This window comes from Dioscorea cayenensis, chromosome 5, assembly GCF_009730915.1.
Source record: "Dioscorea cayenensis subsp. rotundata cultivar TDr96_F1 chromosome 5, TDr96_F1_v2_PseudoChromosome.rev07_lg8_w22 25.fasta, whole genome shotgun sequence".
In the NCBI taxonomy this organism is placed as follows: domain Eukaryota; kingdom Viridiplantae; phylum Streptophyta; class Magnoliopsida; order Dioscoreales; family Dioscoreaceae; genus Dioscorea; species Dioscorea cayenensis.
Genome location: NC_052475.1, coordinates 32,268,695 through 32,279,347, shown reverse-complemented (window position 1 = coordinate 32,279,347; position 10,653 = coordinate 32,268,695).

The window sequence follows — 10,653 nt, the reverse complement described above, 5'->3', positions numbered from 1 at the left end:
TATTTTGTTAGGTAACAAACTGTTCCTTTTCCCAGCCAATTCCCATATGAGTTGGGTGCTTGTCAATCTGAAAAACCTGCAAGGCCACATGAGCAGCGACATCAACCTTAAGAAATTTGCCTTCATGCGCAGATGTCAGAAATGCAAAGTTTCAAATAGAGGATCCAGCGAGTAACAGATGTTACAAACAAAGTAGAGAAGTAGCAGAAGTATCAGTAAGATCTACATAATACCCTCGATGGTGATTGATGTGTCACCACATTCCTTTTGTTCAAAAGTTCAACAAGCCTCTTGTTTTCCAGCATACAAGAAGCCCCTCACCGGCACATAAATGAACCTCACTTCCTAAATTCACCATAGAGTTAAGCTATGAAAGAGACATAAAGCATTGCAAGAAACAGTTTTTTACCAAATCAAATCAAATCCAGAAATAGCAGATACAACGCAAACATTCGCTCAATCGCAGTCACACAAAGCAGACTTGTGTGACTTCAATCACTTCCCTCTCTCTCATTCACTTTATTAGCTTTTCCATCTCCTTTCCCATTGCTATTTTCTGAGAAGTGCATGCACAGAACTTTTGATCTTTGTTTATCTTTGGTAGTAATAATATCTTTGGGTTTGCAGTACAATTAGAGGCCAAGGACAATGCAGACATCCTGGAGTGTCGAACGAGGCAGGCAAGATTAATTTATTGCCAATTGAAATCAAGACCTTTCGAGATTTTGATATAAAAAGAATATATTAACATCTCTGGGTTTGCAGCACAATCAGAGACCGAGGACATTGCGCACATCCTGGTCTATAGAACGAGGCAGGCAACATTAATTTATTTCCCATTAAAATCAAGACCTTTCAGGATTTTGATATAGAGAGAATATATATTAACAATTACAGTATGTTTTCTTCTTAAATATGTTTGTATTAAGATTACATGGATTTAATAAGCATAAGTTACTAAATAGACATGATTTATTAGGACTAGTTTTCCACTACAAAGCAAATTCTCTTCCTGACATTCAGTCCATCATCCATCCTGGCAACTCTTAGATATAACAACCTACATCAAAAAAGAATTTCAAAGCAGCAATGAAAGGAAAATTGTGAGCAACCACTTCTGCAAGTATATCTAACAGTGGTATCATGCAAGTAGATACTAATCAGAATGTTATATTAATTTTAAATCAAGTTTGGTATTGGATACGAACAACAATGCTCTACTCAATAATCACTAGACACACTATACCTATGCCCTGCTTGTTCATAGCTAAATATCGAGCTTCAAATAAGTTTCACTGGTCTCAATTCCACCTGCTCCATTTTGAGATAACAACCACATACATATCTGAGTTTTGGTGCAAATCAGGTCCTTAGGTACAAACCTCCTTGTTGTAAAGCAGACAGCAGAGATTATTCAGCTTTAGTGCTTGCATATATGACAAAGGGCTTTGCTTGATACTTCAGTAAAAGTTGATGCATGCAAAGCAAATCTATATCTCTCCAATATGATGTAGATAGCTTTAAAAAGAAGAGTAATATAGATTTAACATGGCAGTAAATCAAGTTAAGTAGCAGACATGAAGTCAAGAAGAGGAATAATAATTACATGAACTACAGAGAAATATGTATAGATTATCAGTATTATAATGGTGATTGCTAAAAGACACAAATCAAGTTCAACTAAAGGTAAGTCACCATGTCCATCTTCCCAAGCTTCCATAACAAATAGTTGACAAGCACTGGAGTCATATTATGCCATTCCAACTATAAATTCACAAAGGATTTTGAATAAATCATATGCTAGAAAAAAGACTAGTAATGACAGACACAAACTGAACCTGGTTACAGACAATGATAAATATAGCTCATAAAGGTACGGCATAGTTGATGGAAATATTCCTACCTATGAGCTTGCATGATGATGCATGCTATGTACACTTGTAAAGGATCAGAAATTAGTGAACCATGCAAAGCAATCAAGTCCATGCTCCTGAAATGAGTAACAGTCCACTACACTAAAAAAAAAAAGATTGTATAGATGATATAAATATTGCAACAACTAAAACATAATTAACCCTAGCATGGTACAAGAATTATTACACAAACAGGTTCTATTTTAGCATCTGACATAATAGAAACTTGACACAATTTGGAAATCAAAGATTAATTTCAGTAAAAACTGAAAACAAAATTATTATCTCACAGAGAAAGTGTTAATTTCAAAACCCAATATGCACCAGAAATATATGCTGATCTAAAACCAGAAAAACCATTTGTGGATTATGAAAAGAATGCAGATATTGTTATACAGTACTAGCCAAGCAATACATTTAATAACATGTTTTTTTCTCAAAAGAATGAGTAAATTGTATGAAAATTTTCCACATATATTAAGAAATTAAAATACCACAATTGGGACCATGGAAAGACAGCAATCATCAAATGGACTCATGGAACCATAATAATAAGAAGAAAAAATGTAAGCAAATACCATAACTTATATAATTTAAGAACAAAAATAATGAAAACCATCCAAGATTTCATGTTGAAGTTTTATTTACGCGATCAAATGAGAAAGAAGCCTTGAAATCCATCACATCTTTTGCAAAATAGCTTGGTTACTATCCAAAAACAAGCCAACATCTACCAGAAAACTGCATTCTAGAGGTCGTTCAAGATCATATGCAATTGATCTATAATGAAGATGGCAAGAAAGGAGGTCAGATTAGGGTTTCTATGTCTTCTGATTTCCGATAAAAATTAGAACAACCCAAAACACTGATTGGAGACAAAACGATAGGAAGATAGCGAAGCTAATGTAGAGGAAAAGAAGAGAGATTTCGGAGAACTTCACTAGAGATTCGACTTCCCTCTCTGCGATTTACTCCATTACGCTTCGCTGCTCCTCAACATGGAGATGGTGAGGAGGGATGAATAACGGACGCGTTAACGGACGCGTGTGTTTGAAGCCGAGAGGAATACAATTTGAACCGCCCAAAAGATGAATAATGGACGGTTAGATATTATCCAACAGCTGTCGTTTAATCACGAACCAGAGCCGTTTGATTACTTCTGGCTTGAGAAGCAAGCTATTAAGGCATGGAGAGAGCGCGGAAGCGGAAGGTGTTTGAATTGCGATTCGCGAAGGACTGCCTATGAAGCAAAAAGGATTCAATTTGGACCCTCCATCGCGATAGAGATGAATAATGTACGGCGAGATTTTACTTAAAAATTGCTATTCAATTATGAATCTGCCCTGTTGAGGTGAATGGAGTTAAGATATTATTCAAGTTTAAAAATATCATGATTTTTTTTAAATAATTGATATATATTGATTGATTTATTAAAAAAATATTGATTGATTGTAAGTGACCGGTTAAATTTAAAATAAGTTTTAGAGAAAATTACTTATTAATCCCTGAAATTTTTTGCTTATCCCAATAAATCCCTTTGACCAAATAGTGTACCCTGCAGTCTCTCCTTTTTACAATCATTTTCATTTCGTCCCTTCTGTCATCTTTGCCTGTTTATATTTTTGAAAAACCCCACTTTACCCTTTGTTTTTGGGAGGGAAATCTGCCGCCATGTCTTGTCAAGGCAGCATGTTGCTTGTACTTTGACATGCCTCAAAAGTCTTCTTCCTTATCTTTTGTTTTGCTGGAGAAGCTTGCATCTTTTTCATTTCATTTTTTTTTTCCACCTTGGCCTTGGCTTTGGAGTGGTCCTTCTCTTTTATCACCTATCTTTATTCATCTGTTCTTCGGCGGTGACCTAACTTGATAAAGCTCTATCCCAAAGAACATGTGAATGTATCTTTTAGATCCCCATCAAGGTGCATATCTTGGTCTTATTAATATGTTTTACTAACGATAACGTTCATGGTATCACGTTCATCGATCCTTCATCTATAGTGGTTTTTCTTAATGTAGGGCCTTCATGGACATGTTTTACAGTGTTGCTGTTGCACTTACAAATTTCATTGTTATCTCATGCATTTAGCTAAATATCATGCATTTTTCCTAGTTTTCATAGTGATTTCTCCTCTCTTTTTGTACAAACTACTCTCTCTCTCTAGTTGTTTTGATTTCAGAAAGCAAGAATTGGTTGAGAAACCCTGGAGACTGGGAAGAAACACAACCTATCTGTGGTCTGTAAAGTGACTGGGGCCCAGCTTCCATCTTTGGCTATAAAAGGACCAGAAAATGGGCTTTAGGGTAAGAAGAAAGTAAGGAGAAAAAGGAGCTGGCGGCTGAAAAAGAAGAAAAGAAGCTCTGAAGACTTTGAGAAGGCTGGAGAAGGAGAGGAGAGCTGGAAATTGAAGATCATACCCCTGTAGACGTCATAGGGAGTCCTCTCAACCTTGTTATGTTGTTTCCTGCAGAACTTCCATTCTTTCTATCTTTCTTTTGTAACTAAGACAATGTGTGTGTAGAACTTTACTTAGGTTTGGGATTAGCCCAAGGTGTTGAGTGTGTGATGTGTTGATACTTTTTTTGTATGGATCTTTTATGCATAATGGTAGATTTCTTGAGTTGATTTTTCTGATTAAGTGCATAGCTTGTAATTGTGAAAGCATTAATTGCCTATCTTAGAGATCTAGGTTAACTGAAAGGGTAACCTAGGCCTTGGAACCTCATTAATCACCTTGAACTTACTGAAAGGTAATTCTTGAGGGTCTTTTGCTTAATCACCATACTTATTCAGGTTTTGAAAGGGTTTATCTACCACGAAAGTAGGAGATGGCCCTACCAAGACCTAACTTGTTATCTCTTGAAAGAGAGTGACAAGTAACTTAGGATTAATGCCCTTCAAGATATCTACCCAAATCTAGTCTTGATCAAACACATTATTCATGTTACATCTTGTGGTGGGTTCCCAAACCTAAGTCTATTTTAACCTGAAGTGTAATCCACAACCCTGTGTTTCTGCAGCCTTGATTATGTTTTATTTCCTGCTTCTTGTGGTTCCCAATTCCCACCTTTTTAATTGTCTAGATAACCCCTTGTTGCAATAGGTTGGTAATCATACTTGGTCCTCGTGGGATCGATACTTATTTACTACTTGGCAAAACCGTGCGCTTGCGGTTGTGCAAATAGTTGCAAAGTATAAAAGGGATAACTATGTGTTAGATTTCAATGTCTTTACTGGATGACAGATATTATTTGAGGAGATATGCACATATTGGGCTCTCGAACCTCCTACAGTGCGAGTAAAGTATATAATCCCAGACGAACACAAGACAATGTGCTCCATTAGCTCAGAGGATGACTTTCAGAACATCTATAATGTTCATCATATATTCAAAAAGACCATGGTGAACATGATCGTAGAGCACTGTGAATGAAACAACGGAGGCCATCTCTACTTCACCAAATATCTTATTCTTTTTGGTTTTGCACTCATTTTTGTATAATGTGGCAAGGATTTGCATTATGTTTCGTTTTCGCATATGTGGTCATTAATATGTGTTTGGGTATAGTATCGTTTGTTTGGTATTAGTTTTATTTTGTAGCCATTAGTTTTTGTTATTGTTGAAGCTTATTTGCCATAACTATTCAGTTTTAAATTGTTGTTGTTTATTTATTTTACTAACTGTTTACCGAATGCATATAACAAGGGCACCAATATCGCAAAATACACTAATAGTGACACATGGAGGAGCCATAACTATAAGTAATTCTTCACAAGATCAGAAGCTCAAATTTTCATGGTTGGGCAACTCTTCGAAAATGCACAAGAATTCAAGGATGCATTATGTGACTTAGCCATCAACCGCAATTTCAACTTCAGGTTTATAAAAAATGATAAAGATAGAGTTACTGTCACATGTGCTGCCGAGTTATGTCAATGGCGTGTCCACGCCTCAAAAGATAGCAATCTTCCCACATTTAGAATCAAAACAACCCAAAATAGTCATACATGTGGTGGGGGTATCGACACAACATCTCATCCGAGGGCTTCTAAAAAATGGGTTAGTATGTAAGTAATGAGAAAATTACGAGATTGTTCTCTATACCGGCTGTAGACATACAACGTGATATATTGCGTGACCATGGCGTTCGGCTACCATACAAACATGCCTGGATGGGTAAAGAGGTAGCAAAGGGAATTCTCTATGGAAGTGACGTTGCAAGTTATGATCTGTTGATATGGTATGTAGGTAAGGTTTCCGAGACCAACCCAGGTAGCATCGTTATCATTGAGAGGGATGGAGAACGCTTTAAGCGTGGGTTTTGCTTTCATACATCTCTTCAAGGTTTTAAGTGTGGTTGTAGACCTATGCTATTCCTCGATGGCACCCATTTGCTAGGTAAATATGGTGGCATCCTACTAGGTGCAACCACAAAGGACCGTAATGAAGGTCTATTTCATCTAGCTTTTGCTATTGTTGATGATGAAAACTAACGATAACTGGACGTGGTTCATTTCCATTCTGGGTGATACAATATATGATCAAGATGACTACCACAAAATCATTACATTCATTTCAGACCATTATAAGGGACATGTTAATGCTATTGCCAAAGTCTTCCTCTCTGCCCCACATGGGTACTGTTTGCGACATCTCTAAGCAAACTTTTTGAAGGCTAATGGCTGCCTAAGGAAAGGATTAAAAGATGAGTGTTGGAGCTTGATTGTTAAGATTGCATATGCATGTACATCCTCAGAGTATGATGCAACTGTGGGTGCGCTGTCAGCGGCATCAACACAGGCCAAAATTGGTTATCTCAAAAGTCGGACATGATGCATTGGTGTAATTACTTGTTTAGAGAACAACATTAAGGCGAGATGTATTCGAATGTAGCAGAGTCTTTCAATGTGTGGATTAAGGAGGCACGACATCTACATGTCTGTAACATGGTCGACGCGATAAGGTATGTATAGAAATAATTCAATTAGAATACTGTGCACAATTATCGTTCTATTTCAGCTGAATATATTTACTTTCAAACATTCTCATGTAGTATCTATATTAAATGTTTGATTTTTGGCTTCACCATGTGGTTTTAAACCGTAATGAGTACTTTGCACTTTTGTTATTTTGTATTTGCTTTTGGTGTATAGTTTTAAGGTTGTTCCTTTTTTGTATTTCTTGCAGACAATAGTTATTTTAGTGTTCCTTATTTATGCATAGTGTTTAATATTGTGGCTTTGGCATGGTTTTTTGTTATATTCGCAGTAGTAGTGTTTATTCTCTCATGTGTACTTCCCACCAATGTAGGTTCAAGATGATGAACCTAATGTACAAGTGGTGCGAGAATAGCATGAAATGGGAAACCTATCTTTGCCCGAAGATTTACAAGAATATTGAAAAAACTATTGAAGAAAGCAGATGCTTAGTAATAGGCCGATCTGATGGTGATATTTTTGAAGTCATGGACAAGTAGGTCAACTATGTCGATTTACGTCATAGATCCTGTTCTTGTCGTTGGTGGGAGGTGTATGGTCTCCTTGTAACCATGCTTGCTGTACAATCTTACAAACCAATGTAAACATTCACCGTTCCGTGGAAGGTTACCACACAATGGCATTGTACAAAGAAGCTTATTAGAGTCCAATATTCCCTGTGCCGGATCACGACAAACCGATGGATGAGGATCGACATCTTTGTATTCGTCCACATATCTCAAAGAAGGGACCCGGACGACCAAGAAAAAAGAGGATTGAATCACAAGGATTTGGTGTTCGTGACTTACATTGTAGTCGATGCCACAAAGTTGGGCATAACAGGGCTACATGTAATGAAGTAAACGCACACTAACCATGTGTTTTATACCCATTTCTTTTGTTTTTTGACCACTGTCATTGTATGTTGAATGAATGATAGTTATATATATATTGCATATAAAGTTTGACGTTTGTTTGACAATATACGAATTTGAACAAGTTCGTCAAATAATAAGCGGATACAGGAAAAATCAAAAAACAAAAGTAAAAACTGAAGGTGATATATGAATAGTAAATTTAAAGTACAAAAAACGCATGGGTAATACTAAAAACTGAAGGTTTTTCTAAGAATAGTAAATTTAAAGTGTCAAAACCGAAGATTAAAACTGTGTATTGAAGGTGATCTTATATAGTAGATTTTAAGTACCAAAATCGGTGATTACAACTAAAAACTGGAGATATTTATTTGGATTAAAAGGCAAAGTAAGTCCACTAAAAACTGAAGTACTATATCCGCTATCAATTAGCACAAAACAACAAATAAGAAAGTCAGATACGAACTTGTTCCATACAATATTCAAGGTAAACCTAAATGCCTTATGTTCACCATTGTTCTTTTTTCACTTGTCTGAAGTTGGGGTCAAATAAATAGGTTCAGGCGCCTCTTTACTCGGCCGGCTATGTGGATCTATGTGCATATATGGGGACGAAAAAAGAAAAATATGGCATACTATTGGATAAATACAACTTTTTTTTTGTGGCCCAATAGGAAGAAAATGAAAAATCAGCATGCAAGATTGGGTGGCAATTTATGCTCCAACCCACAAAAATATATATATATATATATATATTGCACAAATTTTAAGTTTATAGTACTTTGTATTTCCCGAATTCTGTCAAGCAATCTTATATAAAACTATGCTAAAGAGATTAGTTCTTGCTCTTGAGCCAAATAAGGAAATAACTATGGAACCTGACCTGATTTGATCAAACAATCATGTGAGAAACAAGTGCAACTTACAGGATATATCCCATGAGCATAAATGATTGTGGCATCTTGAAAGCTATTAAGAATTTAAAACTTCATAAAGACCCAAGAAATTTTGGATATGAATGTTTTGTAATCAATAAAGGACATATCCAGTGTTCTCTAAATTGCTAAACTATACGTAAACATTGTCTAGCCTGTAGTTAACTTATTCAATTGTCTAGTTAAAGAAGGACAATCAATCAGACATAGGCAAAATTTATCAAAACAAACAATTGGTGAAAGATTAAACACATGACACAGACAGACTAAAAACCTCAACAAACATAGTAATAAATCATTAATATTGGGGTTTTCTACAGTTGACTTTCAGATGATATAACTCGACATACAAACAAAGTATTTCAAAAGGCATGCAATAATGAAGATATAAAATAGGAGCTTTAAGGGTAGGATAGAACAACAAATGGAATCATGAGTTATAGGTGCTCCAAACCCTAAAAGCAAAAACAATATCTAATGTCTATTTTATAAAACTGTTCTTGAGAGAATGGATAATCCAGGCATGTTAACACAAATCCTAGACAAGAAAAAGGAAGGTTAAGAGGGTATACTCAACAAATAGAATCAAGATCGACCGTGTAAACCCTACAAACAAGAACAATGTCCAATACCCCTTTGCTCTACCTTGAGATAATGGATCAAGCCTCTGCAATCAAGATCAAGACACACAACAAAACCCTAATCAAGAAAAGGAAAGGATAACATAAAAACACTAACAATCAATATAATGGGTCATGGTTTATAGAGTTTTGTACACAAATTCACAGCACCTTCTAAATAAAACGCAATCTAATACCCCATTGCTATATTTCTCAATAAATGGATCAAGAGTCAGATCTAAATCCAGACATAAGAACAGAAGCCTTAATGTACAACCCCAACCCTACAAATAAGAACCAATCTCATACCAACAGAGGCAATGGAACCAAGATTAGGCTCAGTTCCATGATAATATGGATTAAAGATTATGATGTAGATCCAGGCATGAGAACAACAAAAGCGAATACAGAAGAGAGAGAGAGAGAAAAGGCAATGAGGAGATACAAGGGTTAATGTCAAACCCTAAGAAAAAAACACATAATTCATAGGTTAAATCACAATCAAACCATGAAAACAAGAACCAATCAACTATGGAACCAAGATTGGAATATAAAACCCCTGTCTACGAGATCTTTCTTGAAACCGATGGATCAAAAACGAAGATCTAGAAGCATGAATTCAAGCAAGAACCCTAAATTAAGAAAACAAAGGCTATCTGGGAATCAAAGAAGTTCTTGTTACTCACTCCAAAAGGTTGGTGCTGGGATGAACTGTTGCTCATCATCGCCACCCAGATCTCCACAATCCACAAGAGCGCGCGCCTTCCTCGTCGCAGAGGTGATGCCCGTTAGAAGATGAGGAGGTGGTGGTGACTCCTTTCTCGAACAGAAGAGGCAGCGGCGAGCAAGTGAGAGAGAAGGAAGAAGAGAGAGGAGGCGGTGACCGCAGCTCCTGCGCCGACAAAGCGAGAGAGAGAGAGAGAGAGAGAGAGAGAGAGAGAGGATAATTAGGGTTTTTTATTATTATATGCATAAACAGATCATAAAATACAAAGTAATAACAATAAAAATTAATTTTCAAATATCCATTTAACTTATGTTTTTATTAGAAACAATGGTAATTCAGTAAGCATGGTATTAATCAAAATTTTAAAAAAATATTTGTTTTCAATTAAAATGTAATAAAGATTAAATCATAATGTGTTAAAACTTTAGCAGGATAACCAAAGACATTACGTTTCAAGATTAATATGCTTAAGCTTTAATTAAAATTTTACAAAAATTGGAGAAGCACTTGCTATTCAATCAACATCATTTATGGGGGTCTCAGGGCTCAGGGCCTAGGGTCTTTTAGGGTTTTCAGGGCCTAGGGCTTTAGGGCTAGGGCCCAGGCCC